General features: G+C 50.7%; 23 non-coding genes across 23 annotated transcripts; all 23 read left to right on the forward strand.

Moving 5' to 3' along the window:
* The first annotated feature begins 126 nt into the window (after window positions 1-126).
* Window positions 127-200, forward strand: Trnan-guu (transfer RNA asparagine (anticodon GUU)). Its single transcript has one exon. It is a non-coding gene; the product is annotated as a tRNA-Asn (tRNA).
* A 689-nt stretch (window positions 201-889) lies between these two features.
* Window positions 890-961, forward strand: Trnat-cgu (transfer RNA threonine (anticodon CGU)). The gene has a single exon. It is a non-coding gene; the product is annotated as a tRNA-Thr (tRNA).
* A 323-nt stretch (window positions 962-1284) lies between these two features.
* Window positions 1285-1358, forward strand: Trnan-guu (transfer RNA asparagine (anticodon GUU)). Its single transcript has one exon. It is a non-coding gene; the product is annotated as a tRNA-Asn (tRNA).
* A 689-nt stretch (window positions 1359-2047) lies between these two features.
* On the forward strand, window positions 2048-2119 carry Trnat-cgu (transfer RNA threonine (anticodon CGU)). The gene has a single exon. It is a non-coding gene; the product is annotated as a tRNA-Thr (tRNA).
* Window positions 2120-2442: 323 nt separating this feature from the next.
* On the forward strand, window positions 2443-2516 carry Trnan-guu (transfer RNA asparagine (anticodon GUU)). Its single transcript has one exon. It is a non-coding gene; the product is annotated as a tRNA-Asn (tRNA).
* A 689-nt stretch (window positions 2517-3205) lies between these two features.
* Trnat-cgu (transfer RNA threonine (anticodon CGU)) lies at window positions 3206-3277 on the forward strand. Its single transcript has one exon. It is a non-coding gene; the product is annotated as a tRNA-Thr (tRNA).
* Window positions 3278-3600: 323 nt separating this feature from the next.
* Trnan-guu (transfer RNA asparagine (anticodon GUU)) lies at window positions 3601-3674 on the forward strand. The gene has a single exon. It is a non-coding gene; the product is annotated as a tRNA-Asn (tRNA).
* A 689-nt stretch (window positions 3675-4363) lies between these two features.
* Window positions 4364-4435, forward strand: Trnat-cgu (transfer RNA threonine (anticodon CGU)). Its single transcript has one exon. It is a non-coding gene; the product is annotated as a tRNA-Thr (tRNA).
* Window positions 4436-4758: 323 nt separating this feature from the next.
* On the forward strand, window positions 4759-4832 carry Trnan-guu (transfer RNA asparagine (anticodon GUU)). Its single transcript has one exon. It is a non-coding gene; the product is annotated as a tRNA-Asn (tRNA).
* A 689-nt stretch (window positions 4833-5521) lies between these two features.
* Trnat-cgu (transfer RNA threonine (anticodon CGU)) lies at window positions 5522-5593 on the forward strand. Its single transcript has one exon. It is a non-coding gene; the product is annotated as a tRNA-Thr (tRNA).
* A 323-nt stretch (window positions 5594-5916) lies between these two features.
* Trnan-guu (transfer RNA asparagine (anticodon GUU)) lies at window positions 5917-5990 on the forward strand. Its single transcript has one exon. It is a non-coding gene; the product is annotated as a tRNA-Asn (tRNA).
* Window positions 5991-6679: 689 nt separating this feature from the next.
* Trnat-cgu (transfer RNA threonine (anticodon CGU)) lies at window positions 6680-6751 on the forward strand. Its single transcript has one exon. It is a non-coding gene; the product is annotated as a tRNA-Thr (tRNA).
* A 323-nt stretch (window positions 6752-7074) lies between these two features.
* Window positions 7075-7148, forward strand: Trnan-guu (transfer RNA asparagine (anticodon GUU)). Its single transcript has one exon. It is a non-coding gene; the product is annotated as a tRNA-Asn (tRNA).
* A 689-nt stretch (window positions 7149-7837) lies between these two features.
* Window positions 7838-7909, forward strand: Trnat-cgu (transfer RNA threonine (anticodon CGU)). Its single transcript has one exon. It is a non-coding gene; the product is annotated as a tRNA-Thr (tRNA).
* A 323-nt stretch (window positions 7910-8232) lies between these two features.
* On the forward strand, window positions 8233-8306 carry Trnan-guu (transfer RNA asparagine (anticodon GUU)). The gene has a single exon. It is a non-coding gene; the product is annotated as a tRNA-Asn (tRNA).
* A 689-nt stretch (window positions 8307-8995) lies between these two features.
* Trnat-cgu (transfer RNA threonine (anticodon CGU)) lies at window positions 8996-9067 on the forward strand. Its single transcript has one exon. It is a non-coding gene; the product is annotated as a tRNA-Thr (tRNA).
* A 323-nt stretch (window positions 9068-9390) lies between these two features.
* On the forward strand, window positions 9391-9464 carry Trnan-guu (transfer RNA asparagine (anticodon GUU)). The gene has a single exon. It is a non-coding gene; the product is annotated as a tRNA-Asn (tRNA).
* Window positions 9465-10153: 689 nt separating this feature from the next.
* Trnat-cgu (transfer RNA threonine (anticodon CGU)) lies at window positions 10154-10225 on the forward strand. The gene has a single exon. It is a non-coding gene; the product is annotated as a tRNA-Thr (tRNA).
* Window positions 10226-10548: 323 nt separating this feature from the next.
* On the forward strand, window positions 10549-10622 carry Trnan-guu (transfer RNA asparagine (anticodon GUU)). The gene has a single exon. It is a non-coding gene; the product is annotated as a tRNA-Asn (tRNA).
* Window positions 10623-11311: 689 nt separating this feature from the next.
* Window positions 11312-11383, forward strand: Trnat-cgu (transfer RNA threonine (anticodon CGU)). Its single transcript has one exon. It is a non-coding gene; the product is annotated as a tRNA-Thr (tRNA).
* Window positions 11384-11706: 323 nt separating this feature from the next.
* Trnan-guu (transfer RNA asparagine (anticodon GUU)) lies at window positions 11707-11780 on the forward strand. Its single transcript has one exon. It is a non-coding gene; the product is annotated as a tRNA-Asn (tRNA).
* Window positions 11781-12469: 689 nt separating this feature from the next.
* Window positions 12470-12541, forward strand: Trnat-cgu (transfer RNA threonine (anticodon CGU)). The gene has a single exon. It is a non-coding gene; the product is annotated as a tRNA-Thr (tRNA).
* Window positions 12542-12864: 323 nt separating this feature from the next.
* Window positions 12865-12938, forward strand: Trnan-guu (transfer RNA asparagine (anticodon GUU)). Its single transcript has one exon. It is a non-coding gene; the product is annotated as a tRNA-Asn (tRNA).
* Window positions 12939-13297: the final 359 nt, after the last annotated feature.

Raw genomic sequence — 13297 nt, forward strand, 5'->3', positions numbered from 1 at the left:
TGTACGAGCCTCGCTACAGTGTGCATGCATTTTATCCATGTGAAGAGGCGTAAGCAGGTGCTACCATTCTGCGAGATTCCTGCAGAAGGCATACGAATTGCGTTGAGATGCAGAGCACAAGTCAAGGCCTCCGTGGCGCAATCGGCTAGCGCGTTCGGCTGTTAACCGAAAGGTTGGTGGTTCGAGCCCACCCGGGGGCGAAATCGTTTTAACCGTCACCGAGGTGAGGACATACGTCAACTTTGTTAGAGATACACAGCTAGTGTGACAACTTGGCTGTGTTTGAGTGATGCCACAGAGCCTTATACACATTCAGCCAAGTGACACTGTAGGTAAAAACATGGCCCTACACAGACGTTCTACTGTTTTCCTATTTCTTCGTCATGTGTGACACTGCAGTAGAGCGACGCCCACTACAAAAGACGTATTCTTTACATTCAATTTCAGCGTATACGTCGCGAGTGCCATATGACAGGGCCTGTCTCTCGATGTCGATTTCTATTTGGTGTCTCTTAAGTGTCGGTCTGCAGTAGGCCGCTGCTGGCCGAGCGACGTGCAGTCGCCTTACATGAAGCCCCATGGGCAACGCTAGTGCCACTGTCGACAACAGCATACTGCAGCCAGAGAGAGGAGCCGAAAGGCGCATTTCGCAGTCGAGCCACGCAATCCAACAAACTGTGCACTAGGTCAAGATTGTGCAGACCGCAAACGTTTGGTGGCACGACGCTCGTCGTCGATCGTAAGGGCGAAACAGTCAAGAGATGTGGAAAACGGCCATGTGGACACCCCCAGCAGCAGCTGTGTGCCAAATCCGATATCTGGTCGAGGGCTGCAAGATTCAGCATGATGAAGTGACAATTCGGGGAGAGCTCACAAACGCAAAGCTGCCGCCTTCTTAGCTCAGTGGTAGAGCACTGGTCTCGTAAACCAGGGGTCGTGAGTTCGAACCTCACAGAAGGCATTCATTTTTTTAACCTTCCCGCAAGGAGCGGAGCTATCTCGAGCAGCATCTAACACATGGCAGTACACTGAATGAAAGGGATGTTCTACAACCTATAACAAGTATCATGCTGGCCTCAGAGGTTTTCTGATTGCATAGGCAGAACAGTGGTTTGTATGCATTTTGTAGTATGATGTCATGCTTGGCGATGTCATTCGTGTACGAGCCTCGCTACAGTGTGCATGCATTTTATCCATGTGAAGAGGCGTAAGCAGGTGCTACCATTCTGCGAGATTCCTGCAGAAGGCATACGAATTGCGTTGAGATGCAGAGCACAAGTCAAGGCCTCCGTGGCGCAATCGGCTAGCGCGTTCGGCTGTTAACCGAAAGGTTGGTGGTTCGAGCCCACCCGGGGGCGAAATCGTTTTAACCGTCACCGAGGTGAGGACATACGTCAACTTTGTTAGAGATACACAGCTAGTGTGACAACTTGGCTGTGTTTGAGTGATGCCACAGAGCCTTATACACATTCAGCCAAGTGACACTGTAGGTAAAAACATGGCCCTACACAGACGTTCTACTGTTTTCCTATTTCTTCGTCATGTGTGACACTGCAGTAGAGCGACGCCCACTACAAAAGACGTATTCTTTACATTCAATTTCAGCGTATACGTCGCGAGTGCCATATGACAGGGCCTGTCTCTCGATGTCGATTTCTATTTGGTGTCTCTTAAGTGTCGGTCTGCAGTAGGCCGCTGCTGGCCGAGCGACGTGCAGTCGCCTTACATGAAGCCCCATGGGCAACGCTAGTGCCACTGTCGACAACAGCATACTGCAGCCAGAGAGAGGAGCCGAAAGGCGCATTTCGCAGTCGAGCCACGCAATCCAACAAACTGTGCACTAGGTCAAGATTGTGCAGACCGCAAACGTTTGGTGGCACGACGCTCGTCGTCGATCGTAAGGGCGAAACAGTCAAGAGATGTGGAAAACGGCCATGTGGACACCCCCAGCAGCAGCTGTGTGCCAAATCCGATATCTGGTCGAGGGCTGCAAGATTCAGCATGATGAAGTGACAATTCGGGGAGAGCTCACAAACGCAAAGCTGCCGCCTTCTTAGCTCAGTGGTAGAGCACTGGTCTCGTAAACCAGGGGTCGTGAGTTCGAACCTCACAGAAGGCATTCATTTTTTTAACCTTCCCGCAAGGAGCGGAGCTATCTCGAGCAGCATCTAACACATGGCAGTACACTGAATGAAAGGGATGTTCTACAACCTATAACAAGTATCATGCTGGCCTCAGAGGTTTTCTGATTGCATAGGCAGAACAGTGGTTTGTATGCATTTTGTAGTATGATGTCATGCTTGGCGATGTCATTCGTGTACGAGCCTCGCTACAGTGTGCATGCATTTTATCCATGTGAAGAGGCGTAAGCAGGTGCTACCATTCTGCGAGATTCCTGCAGAAGGCATACGAATTGCGTTGAGATGCAGAGCACAAGTCAAGGCCTCCGTGGCGCAATCGGCTAGCGCGTTCGGCTGTTAACCGAAAGGTTGGTGGTTCGAGCCCACCCGGGGGCGAAATCGTTTTAACCGTCACCGAGGTGAGGACATACGTCAACTTTGTTAGAGATACACAGCTAGTGTGACAACTTGGCTGTGTTTGAGTGATGCCACAGAGCCTTATACACATTCAGCCAAGTGACACTGTAGGTAAAAACATGGCCCTACACAGACGTTCTACTGTTTTCCTATTTCTTCGTCATGTGTGACACTGCAGTAGAGCGACGCCCACTACAAAAGACGTATTCTTTACATTCAATTTCAGCGTATACGTCGCGAGTGCCATATGACAGGGCCTGTCTCTCGATGTCGATTTCTATTTGGTGTCTCTTAAGTGTCGGTCTGCAGTAGGCCGCTGCTGGCCGAGCGACGTGCAGTCGCCTTACATGAAGCCCCATGGGCAACGCTAGTGCCACTGTCGACAACAGCATACTGCAGCCAGAGAGAGGAGCCGAAAGGCGCATTTCGCAGTCGAGCCACGCAATCCAACAAACTGTGCACTAGGTCAAGATTGTGCAGACCGCAAACGTTTGGTGGCACGACGCTCGTCGTCGATCGTAAGGGCGAAACAGTCAAGAGATGTGGAAAACGGCCATGTGGACACCCCCAGCAGCAGCTGTGTGCCAAATCCGATATCTGGTCGAGGGCTGCAAGATTCAGCATGATGAAGTGACAATTCGGGGAGAGCTCACAAACGCAAAGCTGCCGCCTTCTTAGCTCAGTGGTAGAGCACTGGTCTCGTAAACCAGGGGTCGTGAGTTCGAACCTCACAGAAGGCATTCATTTTTTTAACCTTCCCGCAAGGAGCGGAGCTATCTCGAGCAGCATCTAACACATGGCAGTACACTGAATGAAAGGGATGTTCTACAACCTATAACAAGTATCATGCTGGCCTCAGAGGTTTTCTGATTGCATAGGCAGAACAGTGGTTTGTATGCATTTTGTAGTATGATGTCATGCTTGGCGATGTCATTCGTGTACGAGCCTCGCTACAGTGTGCATGCATTTTATCCATGTGAAGAGGCGTAAGCAGGTGCTACCATTCTGCGAGATTCCTGCAGAAGGCATACGAATTGCGTTGAGATGCAGAGCACAAGTCAAGGCCTCCGTGGCGCAATCGGCTAGCGCGTTCGGCTGTTAACCGAAAGGTTGGTGGTTCGAGCCCACCCGGGGGCGAAATCGTTTTAACCGTCACCGAGGTGAGGACATACGTCAACTTTGTTAGAGATACACAGCTAGTGTGACAACTTGGCTGTGTTTGAGTGATGCCACAGAGCCTTATACACATTCAGCCAAGTGACACTGTAGGTAAAAACATGGCCCTACACAGACGTTCTACTGTTTTCCTATTTCTTCGTCATGTGTGACACTGCAGTAGAGCGACGCCCACTACAAAAGACGTATTCTTTACATTCAATTTCAGCGTATACGTCGCGAGTGCCATATGACAGGGCCTGTCTCTCGATGTCGATTTCTATTTGGTGTCTCTTAAGTGTCGGTCTGCAGTAGGCCGCTGCTGGCCGAGCGACGTGCAGTCGCCTTACATGAAGCCCCATGGGCAACGCTAGTGCCACTGTCGACAACAGCATACTGCAGCCAGAGAGAGGAGCCGAAAGGCGCATTTCGCAGTCGAGCCACGCAATCCAACAAACTGTGCACTAGGTCAAGATTGTGCAGACCGCAAACGTTTGGTGGCACGACGCTCGTCGTCGATCGTAAGGGCGAAACAGTCAAGAGATGTGGAAAACGGCCATGTGGACACCCCCAGCAGCAGCTGTGTGCCAAATCCGATATCTGGTCGAGGGCTGCAAGATTCAGCATGATGAAGTGACAATTCGGGGAGAGCTCACAAACGCAAAGCTGCCGCCTTCTTAGCTCAGTGGTAGAGCACTGGTCTCGTAAACCAGGGGTCGTGAGTTCGAACCTCACAGAAGGCATTCATTTTTTTAACCTTCCCGCAAGGAGCGGAGCTATCTCGAGCAGCATCTAACACATGGCAGTACACTGAATGAAAGGGATGTTCTACAACCTATAACAAGTATCATGCTGGCCTCAGAGGTTTTCTGATTGCATAGGCAGAACAGTGGTTTGTATGCATTTTGTAGTATGATGTCATGCTTGGCGATGTCATTCGTGTACGAGCCTCGCTACAGTGTGCATGCATTTTATCCATGTGAAGAGGCGTAAGCAGGTGCTACCATTCTGCGAGATTCCTGCAGAAGGCATACGAATTGCGTTGAGATGCAGAGCACAAGTCAAGGCCTCCGTGGCGCAATCGGCTAGCGCGTTCGGCTGTTAACCGAAAGGTTGGTGGTTCGAGCCCACCCGGGGGCGAAATCGTTTTAACCGTCACCGAGGTGAGGACATACGTCAACTTTGTTAGAGATACACAGCTAGTGTGACAACTTGGCTGTGTTTGAGTGATGCCACAGAGCCTTATACACATTCAGCCAAGTGACACTGTAGGTAAAAACATGGCCCTACACAGACGTTCTACTGTTTTCCTATTTCTTCGTCATGTGTGACACTGCAGTAGAGCGACGCCCACTACAAAAGACGTATTCTTTACATTCAATTTCAGCGTATACGTCGCGAGTGCCATATGACAGGGCCTGTCTCTCGATGTCGATTTCTATTTGGTGTCTCTTAAGTGTCGGTCTGCAGTAGGCCGCTGCTGGCCGAGCGACGTGCAGTCGCCTTACATGAAGCCCCATGGGCAACGCTAGTGCCACTGTCGACAACAGCATACTGCAGCCAGAGAGAGGAGCCGAAAGGCGCATTTCGCAGTCGAGCCACGCAATCCAACAAACTGTGCACTAGGTCAAGATTGTGCAGACCGCAAACGTTTGGTGGCACGACGCTCGTCGTCGATCGTAAGGGCGAAACAGTCAAGAGATGTGGAAAACGGCCATGTGGACACCCCCAGCAGCAGCTGTGTGCCAAATCCGATATCTGGTCGAGGGCTGCAAGATTCAGCATGATGAAGTGACAATTCGGGGAGAGCTCACAAACGCAAAGCTGCCGCCTTCTTAGCTCAGTGGTAGAGCACTGGTCTCGTAAACCAGGGGTCGTGAGTTCGAACCTCACAGAAGGCATTCATTTTTTTAACCTTCCCGCAAGGAGCGGAGCTATCTCGAGCAGCATCTAACACATGGCAGTACACTGAATGAAAGGGATGTTCTACAACCTATAACAAGTATCATGCTGGCCTCAGAGGTTTTCTGATTGCATAGGCAGAACAGTGGTTTGTATGCATTTTGTAGTATGATGTCATGCTTGGCGATGTCATTCGTGTACGAGCCTCGCTACAGTGTGCATGCATTTTATCCATGTGAAGAGGCGTAAGCAGGTGCTACCATTCTGCGAGATTCCTGCAGAAGGCATACGAATTGCGTTGAGATGCAGAGCACAAGTCAAGGCCTCCGTGGCGCAATCGGCTAGCGCGTTCGGCTGTTAACCGAAAGGTTGGTGGTTCGAGCCCACCCGGGGGCGAAATCGTTTTAACCGTCACCGAGGTGAGGACATACGTCAACTTTGTTAGAGATACACAGCTAGTGTGACAACTTGGCTGTGTTTGAGTGATGCCACAGAGCCTTATACACATTCAGCCAAGTGACACTGTAGGTAAAAACATGGCCCTACACAGACGTTCTACTGTTTTCCTATTTCTTCGTCATGTGTGACACTGCAGTAGAGCGACGCCCACTACAAAAGACGTATTCTTTACATTCAATTTCAGCGTATACGTCGCGAGTGCCATATGACAGGGCCTGTCTCTCGATGTCGATTTCTATTTGGTGTCTCTTAAGTGTCGGTCTGCAGTAGGCCGCTGCTGGCCGAGCGACGTGCAGTCGCCTTACATGAAGCCCCATGGGCAACGCTAGTGCCACTGTCGACAACAGCATACTGCAGCCAGAGAGAGGAGCCGAAAGGCGCATTTCGCAGTCGAGCCACGCAATCCAACAAACTGTGCACTAGGTCAAGATTGTGCAGACCGCAAACGTTTGGTGGCACGACGCTCGTCGTCGATCGTAAGGGCGAAACAGTCAAGAGATGTGGAAAACGGCCATGTGGACACCCCCAGCAGCAGCTGTGTGCCAAATCCGATATCTGGTCGAGGGCTGCAAGATTCAGCATGATGAAGTGACAATTCGGGGAGAGCTCACAAACGCAAAGCTGCCGCCTTCTTAGCTCAGTGGTAGAGCACTGGTCTCGTAAACCAGGGGTCGTGAGTTCGAACCTCACAGAAGGCATTCATTTTTTTAACCTTCCCGCAAGGAGCGGAGCTATCTCGAGCAGCATCTAACACATGGCAGTACACTGAATGAAAGGGATGTTCTACAACCTATAACAAGTATCATGCTGGCCTCAGAGGTTTTCTGATTGCATAGGCAGAACAGTGGTTTGTATGCATTTTGTAGTATGATGTCATGCTTGGCGATGTCATTCGTGTACGAGCCTCGCTACAGTGTGCATGCATTTTATCCATGTGAAGAGGCGTAAGCAGGTGCTACCATTCTGCGAGATTCCTGCAGAAGGCATACGAATTGCGTTGAGATGCAGAGCACAAGTCAAGGCCTCCGTGGCGCAATCGGCTAGCGCGTTCGGCTGTTAACCGAAAGGTTGGTGGTTCGAGCCCACCCGGGGGCGAAATCGTTTTAACCGTCACCGAGGTGAGGACATACGTCAACTTTGTTAGAGATACACAGCTAGTGTGACAACTTGGCTGTGTTTGAGTGATGCCACAGAGCCTTATACACATTCAGCCAAGTGACACTGTAGGTAAAAACATGGCCCTACACAGACGTTCTACTGTTTTCCTATTTCTTCGTCATGTGTGACACTGCAGTAGAGCGACGCCCACTACAAAAGACGTATTCTTTACATTCAATTTCAGCGTATACGTCGCGAGTGCCATATGACAGGGCCTGTCTCTCGATGTCGATTTCTATTTGGTGTCTCTTAAGTGTCGGTCTGCAGTAGGCCGCTGCTGGCCGAGCGACGTGCAGTCGCCTTACATGAAGCCCCATGGGCAACGCTAGTGCCACTGTCGACAACAGCATACTGCAGCCAGAGAGAGGAGCCGAAAGGCGCATTTCGCAGTCGAGCCACGCAATCCAACAAACTGTGCACTAGGTCAAGATTGTGCAGACCGCAAACGTTTGGTGGCACGACGCTCGTCGTCGATCGTAAGGGCGAAACAGTCAAGAGATGTGGAAAACGGCCATGTGGACACCCCCAGCAGCAGCTGTGTGCCAAATCCGATATCTGGTCGAGGGCTGCAAGATTCAGCATGATGAAGTGACAATTCGGGGAGAGCTCACAAACGCAAAGCTGCCGCCTTCTTAGCTCAGTGGTAGAGCACTGGTCTCGTAAACCAGGGGTCGTGAGTTCGAACCTCACAGAAGGCATTCATTTTTTTAACCTTCCCGCAAGGAGCGGAGCTATCTCGAGCAGCATCTAACACATGGCAGTACACTGAATGAAAGGGATGTTCTACAACCTATAACAAGTATCATGCTGGCCTCAGAGGTTTTCTGATTGCATAGGCAGAACAGTGGTTTGTATGCATTTTGTAGTATGATGTCATGCTTGGCGATGTCATTCGTGTACGAGCCTCGCTACAGTGTGCATGCATTTTATCCATGTGAAGAGGCGTAAGCAGGTGCTACCATTCTGCGAGATTCCTGCAGAAGGCATACGAATTGCGTTGAGATGCAGAGCACAAGTCAAGGCCTCCGTGGCGCAATCGGCTAGCGCGTTCGGCTGTTAACCGAAAGGTTGGTGGTTCGAGCCCACCCGGGGGCGAAATCGTTTTAACCGTCACCGAGGTGAGGACATACGTCAACTTTGTTAGAGATACACAGCTAGTGTGACAACTTGGCTGTGTTTGAGTGATGCCACAGAGCCTTATACACATTCAGCCAAGTGACACTGTAGGTAAAAACATGGCCCTACACAGACGTTCTACTGTTTTCCTATTTCTTCGTCATGTGTGACACTGCAGTAGAGCGACGCCCACTACAAAAGACGTATTCTTTACATTCAATTTCAGCGTATACGTCGCGAGTGCCATATGACAGGGCCTGTCTCTCGATGTCGATTTCTATTTGGTGTCTCTTAAGTGTCGGTCTGCAGTAGGCCGCTGCTGGCCGAGCGACGTGCAGTCGCCTTACATGAAGCCCCATGGGCAACGCTAGTGCCACTGTCGACAACAGCATACTGCAGCCAGAGAGAGGAGCCGAAAGGCGCATTTCGCAGTCGAGCCACGCAATCCAACAAACTGTGCACTACGTCAAGATTGCGCAGACCGCAAACGTTTGGTGGCACGACGCTCGTCGTCGATCGTAAGGGCGAAACAGTCAAGAGATGTGGAAAACGGCCATGTGGACACCCCCAGCAGCAGCTGTGTGCCAAATCCGATATCTGGTCGAGGGCTGCAAGATTCAGCATGATGAAGTGACAATTCGGGGAGAGCTCACAAACGCAAAGCTGCCGCCTTCTTAGCTCAGTGGTAGAGCACTGGTCTCGTAAACCAGGGGTCGTGAGTTCGAACCTCACAGAAGGCATTCATTTTTTTAACCTTCCCGCAAGGAGCGGAGCTATCTCGAGCAGCATCTAACACATGGCAGTACACTGAATGAAAGGGATGTTCTACAACCTATAACAAGTATCATGCTGGCCTCAGAGGTTTTCTGATTGCATAGGCAGAACAGTGGTTTGTATGCATTTTGTAGTATGATGTCATGCTTGGCGATGTCATTCGTGTACGAGCCTCGCTACAGTGTGCATGCATTTTATCCATGTGAAGAGGCGTAAGCAGGTGCTACCATTCTGCGAGATTCCTGCAGAAGGCATACGAATTGCGTTGAGATGCAGAGCACAAGTCAAGGCCTCCGTGGCGCAATCGGCTAGCGCGTTCGGCTGTTAACCGAAAGGTTGGTGGTTCGAGCCCACCCGGGGGCGAAATCGTTTTAACCGTCACCGAGGTGAGGACATACGTCAACTTTGTTAGAGATACACAGCTAGTGTGACAACTTGGCTGTGTTTGAGTGATGCCACAGAGCCTTATACACATTCAGCCAAGTGACACTGTAGGTAAAAACATGGCCCTACACAGACGTTCTACTGTTTTCCTATTTCTTCGTCATGTGTGACACTGCAGTAGAGCGACGCCCACTACAAAAGACGTATTCTTTACATTCAATTTCAGCGTATACGTCGCGAGTGCCATATGACAGGGCCTGTCTCTCGATGTCGATTTCTATTTGGTGTCTCTTAAGTGTCGGTCTGCAGTAGGCCGCTGCTGGCCGAGCGACGTGCAGTCGCCTTACATGAAGCCCCATGGGCAACGCTAGTGCCACTGTCGACAACAGCATACTGCAGCCAGAGAGAGGAGCCGAAAGGCGCATTTCGCAGTCGAGCCACGCAATCCAACAAACTGTGCACTAGGTCAAGATTGTGCAGACCGCAAACGTTTGGTGGCACGACGCTCGTCGTCGATCGTAAGGGCGAAACAGTCAAGAGATGTGGAAAACGGCCATGTGGACACCCCCAGCAGCAGCTGTGTGCCAAATCCGATATCTGGTCGAGGGCTGCAAGATTCAGCATGATGAAGTGACAATTCGGGGAGAGCTCACAAACGCAAAGCTGCCGCCTTCTTAGCTCAGTGGTAGAGCACTGGTCTCGTAAACCAGGGGTCGTGAGTTCGAACCTCACAGAAGGCATTCATTTTTTTAACCTTCCCGCAAGGAGCGGAGCTATCTCGAGCAGCATCTAACACATGGCAGTACACTGAATGAAAGGGATGTTCTACAACCTATAACAAGTATCATGCTGGCCTCAGAGGTTTTCTGATTGCATAGGCAGAACAGTGGTTTGTATGCATTTTGTAGTATGATGTCATGCTTGGCGATGTCATTCGTGTACGAGCCTCGCTACAGTGTGCATGCATTTTATCCATGTGAAGAGGCGTAAGCAGGTGCTACCATTCTGCGAGATTCCTGCAGAAGGCATACGAATTGCGTTGAGATGCAGAGCACAAGTCAAGGCCTCCGTGGCGCAATCGGCTAGCGCGTTCGGCTGTTAACCGAAAGGTTGGTGGTTCGAGCCCACCCGGGGGCGAAATCGTTTTAACCGTCACCGAGGTGAGGACATACGTCAACTTTGTTAGAGATACACAGCTAGTGTGACAACTTGGCTGTGTTTGAGTGATGCCACAGAGCCTTATACACATTCAGCCAAGTGACACTGTAGGTAAAAACATGGCCCTACACAGACGTTCTACTGTTTTCCTATTTCTTCGTCATGTGTGACACTGCAGTAGAGCGACGCCCACTACAAAAGACGTATTCTTTACATTCAATTTCAGCGTATACGTCGCGAGTGCCATATGACAGGGCCTGTCTCTCGATGTCGATTTCTATTTGGTGTCTCTTAAGTGTCGGTCTGCAGTAGGCCGCTGCTGGCCGAGCGACGTGCAGTCGCCTTACATGAAGCCCCATGGGCAACGCTAGTGCCACTGTCGACAACAGCATACTGCAGCCAGAGAGAGGAGCCGAAAGGCGCATTTCGCAGTCGAGCCACGCAATCCAACAAACTGTGCACTAGGTCAAGATTGTGCAGACCGCAAACGTTTGGTGGCACGACGCTCGTCGTCGATCGTAAGGGCGAAACAGTCAAGAGATGTGGAAAACGGCCATGTGGACACCCCCAGCAGCAGCTGTGTGCCAAATCCGATATCTGGTCGAGGGCTGCAAGATTCAGCATGATGAAGTGACAATTCGGGGAGAGCTCACAAACGCAAAGCTGCCGCCTTCTTAGCTCAGTGGTAGAGCACTGGTCTCGTAAACCAGGGGTCGTGAGTTCGAACCTCACAGAAGGCATTCATTTTTTTAACCTTCCCGCAAGGAGCGGAGCTATCTCGAGCAGCATCTAACACATGGCAGTACACTGAATGAAAGGGATGTTCTACAACCTATAACAAGTATCATGCTGGCCTCAGAGGTTTTCTGATTGCATAGGCAGAACAGTGGTTTGTATGCATTTTGTAGTATGATGTCATGCTTGGCGATGTCATTCGTGTACGAGCCTCGCTACAGTGTGCATGCATTTTATCCATGTGAAGAGGCGTAAGCAGGTGCTACCATTCTGCGAGATTCCTGCAGAAGGCATACGAATTGCGTTGAGATGCAGAGCACAAGTCAAGGCCTCCGTGGCGCAATCGGCTAGCGCGTTCGGCTGTTAACCGAAAGGTTGGTGGTTCGAGCCCACCCGGGGGCGAAATCGTTTTAACCGTCACCGAGGTGAGGACATACGTCAACTTTGTTAGAGATACACAGCTAGTGTGACAACTTGGCTGTGTTTGAGTGATGCCACAGAGCCTTATACACATTCAGCCAAGTGACACTGTAGGTAAAAACATGGCCCTACACAGACGTTCTACTGTTTTCCTATTTCTTCGTCATGTGTGACACTGCAGTAGAGCGACGCCCACTACAAAAGACGTATTCTTTACATTCAATTTCAGCGTATACGTCGCGAGTGCCATATGACAGGGCCTGTCTCTCGATGTCGATTTCTATTTGGTGTCTCTTAAGTGTCGGTCTGCAGTAGGCCGCTGCTGGCCGAGCGACGTGCAGTCGCCTTACATGAAGCCCCATGGGCAACGCTAGTGCCACTGTCGACAACAGCATACTGCAGCCAGAGAGAGGAGCCGAAAGGCGCATTTCGCAGTCGAGCCACGCAATCCAACAAACTGTGCACTAGGTCAAGATTGTGCAGACCGCAAACGTTTGGTGGCACGACGCTCGTCGTCGATCGTAAGGGCGAAACAGTCAAGAGATGTGGAAAACGGCCATGTGGACACCCCCAGCAGCAGCTGTGTGCCAAATCCGATATCTGGTCGAGGGCTGCAAGATTCAGCATGATGAAGTGACAATTCGGGGAGAGCTCACAAACGCAAAGCTGCCGCCTTCTTAGCTCAGTGGTAGAGCACTGGTCTCGTAAACCAGGGGTCGTGAGTTCGAACCTCACAGAAGGCATTCATTTTTTTAACCTTCCCGCAAGGAGCGGAGCTATCTCGAGCAGCATCTAACACATGGCAGTACACTGAATGAAAGGGATGTTCTACAACCTATAACAAGTATCATGCTGGCCTCAGAGGTTTTCTGATTGCATAGGCAGAACAGTGGTTTGTATGCATTTTGTAGTATGATGTCATGCTTGGCGATGTCATTCGTGTACGAGCCTCGCTACAGTGTGCATGCATTTTATCCATGTGAAGAGGCGTAAGCAGGTGCTACCATTCTGCGAGATTCCTGCAGAAGGCATACGAATTGCGTTGAGATGCAGAGCACAAGTCAAGGCCTCCGTGGCGCAATCGGCTAGCGCGTTCGGCTGTTAACCGAAAGGTTGGTGGTTCGAGCCCACCCGGGGGCGAAATCGTTTTAACCGTCACCGAGGTGAGGACATACGTCAACTTTGTTAGAGATACACAGCTAGTGTGACAACTTGGCTGTGTTTGAGTGATGCCACAGAGCCTTATACACATTCAGCCAAGTGACACTGTAGGTAAAAACATGGCCCTACACAGACGTTCTACTGTTTTCCTATTTCTTCGTCATGTGTGACACTGCAGTAGAGCGACGCCCACTACAAAAGACGTATTCTTTACATTCAATTTCAGCGTATACGTCGCGAGTGCCATATGACAGGGCCTGTCTCTCGATGTCGATTTCTATTTGGTGTCTCTTAAGTGTCGGTCTGCAGTAGGCCGCTGCTGGCCGAGCGACGTGCAG

Source organism: Schistocerca cancellata, unplaced genomic scaffold, assembly GCF_023864275.1.
Source record: "Schistocerca cancellata isolate TAMUIC-IGC-003103 unplaced genomic scaffold, iqSchCanc2.1 HiC_scaffold_74, whole genome shotgun sequence".
Lineage (NCBI taxonomy): Eukaryota > Metazoa > Arthropoda > Insecta > Orthoptera > Acrididae > Schistocerca > Schistocerca cancellata.